This window comes from Phyllostomus hastatus, unplaced genomic scaffold (genome assembly GCF_019186645.2).
Source record: "Phyllostomus hastatus isolate PE091 unplaced genomic scaffold, TTU_PhHast_1.1 phas_contig_17, whole genome shotgun sequence".
Classification (NCBI taxonomy): Eukaryota; Metazoa; Chordata; class Mammalia; order Chiroptera; family Phyllostomidae; genus Phyllostomus; species Phyllostomus hastatus.
In genome coordinates this window covers 37,959,945-37,961,960 of record NW_025333664.1, presented here as the reverse complement: position 1 = coordinate 37,961,960, position 2,016 = coordinate 37,959,945, and positions in this window count along the sequence as shown.

Sequence of the window (2,016 nt, the reverse complement as noted above, 5' to 3'; positions counted from 1 at the left end):
TATCATATGGAGTGTTTTTGTGTAAGACAAGCCCAAGACAGCAGTTCAGCTAAGCCTTGGCCATAGTGAGGGGGTTCAGTGTCTGCCCAGTGCTCCTGGCCTCTTAACAATGTTCAGGTTTTTGAAGACTTACAGGGCAGTGTTTTAGAGGGTCTGCAGATCTCGGTTTGTCTGTCTTTGATTTGATTCAGGTTTGCGTTTTTGATAGGCCTTAATACATGATGCTGTGTCCTTAGAATGTGTCTTGTCTCATTGGTGATTGAGCCTTAAGGTGGTATCTTCCAGGTTTTCTCCTGTGAAGTTTTATATCTTTTGAAATTAACTATTGGGAAGATAATTTGAGACACTGTAGAAAATGTTACCCCCCCATTTTTGGCTCTTTAAAAAAATTAATTTTCTTAATTATACTGTTACAGTTATTCCGACTTTTCTCCCCCCACCCCCCACCCCCAATCCAGCACTCTCCCCACTCCCTCAGGTAATCCCCGCACCATTGTTCATATCCATGGGCCATGTGGATATGTTTTTTTGTCTATTCCATTTCCTTACTGTACTTTACATCCCCATGACTATTCTGTAACTACCTATTTGTACTTCTTAATCCCCTCATTTCCTCACCCATTTACCACCACCACCACCCCCATTCTGGCAACCAACTGGTAACTAACTTCTAAGAGTCTCCCTTTCTGTTAAACCTTGGCCGCCTTATGAGTCTTGGAATGGCCTTTTTGCATCCATCATAGTTGGGACTGTGCTTCCTGGACTTGCCTATGTCCTTCACCAAATTAGGGAAGTTCACTTTTTCCAGCTAGATTTCTAATTTGCTTTCCTGGTACCCCATGAGGTGAATGTTGGGCCTCTTAAGGTTGTCCCAGAGGTTCTTTATACTGTTAATTTTTTGGTGGTGGGGGGGTGGGGGGGGTGTTGTTTTCTCTTGTTCTGTGTGGTAGTTTTTTGCTTCCTTATGTTCTAAATCAATATCAGTTTCATCCGTTCTATTCCCCTATAAATTGTTCTTTATTTCAATTAGTGTATCCTTCATTTCTGACTGGATCTTTTTTATGCTGTTGAGAACCTCACTAAGTTCCTTGAGTATCTTTTGTAAGCAGTGTTTTGAGCTCTGCATCTGAAGATTGCTTATCTCCATTTTATTTAGCTCGTTTTCTGGAGTTTTGATGTTTTTTCATTTGGGCCATGTTTCTTTATCTCATTTAGGCAGTCTCCCTGTATTCGTTTCTATGCATTAGATAGAGCTGCTTTGACTCTGTCTAGGTAGTGTGGCCTAATGTAGTAGGTGTCATGTAGGGTCTTGTGGTACAGCCTCCCCTATCACCTAAGCTGGGTACTTGAGGTGGACCCTTCATGTGGGCTGAGTACACTGTTGTAGTTGATCCATGGTTGCTGTTGGTAGGTCAATGGGAGGGATTTACTCAGGTCAGGGAGCTGCAAGGATTGGCTGTGACCACTGACCACCAACCTCTGCCTTCCATGGAGGATCAGCTATGCAGGGGCAGGGTAGTGGTGCTCCAGTGTGGTCAGTAGCTGTGCACTGGGTGCTTTGGCCCTGGGGTTCCCAGGTAGTGCAGACCAAAATCAGCCCCCACCTGTATTTTGCTTGGGGCACTTGATACTTCTGCTGGGGTTGGAGAGTCCAAGGTGAAGCCAAGCTGTAACTGGCTGCTGCTAGGCCTCATTGAAGCCAGCTGTTGGCTTGTTTAGTAGGATTTAGGAGACAAGACCAGCCATTCATATGGAAAAGCAGCTTAGGTGGGCCCATAAGTTGGGTTGGGTAGAGCTTCTGGATTTCCAAGGTGGGTCACAAAAGTGTCTTTTGGTAGATGGAGTCTCAGATATGGCACCGGCCTACTGGCTGTGGAGCCTCAGCAAAGGGACAGTGGCCTGTGCTCACCCTCATGCCAGACACCAGTCTCCCTGTATACCACTGGTGTCTTTCAAGCTGTCACCCTGGTGCTGGAGCTCAGGGAGCGAGTCTGATTAGGCGAGACTGTGGGTTCC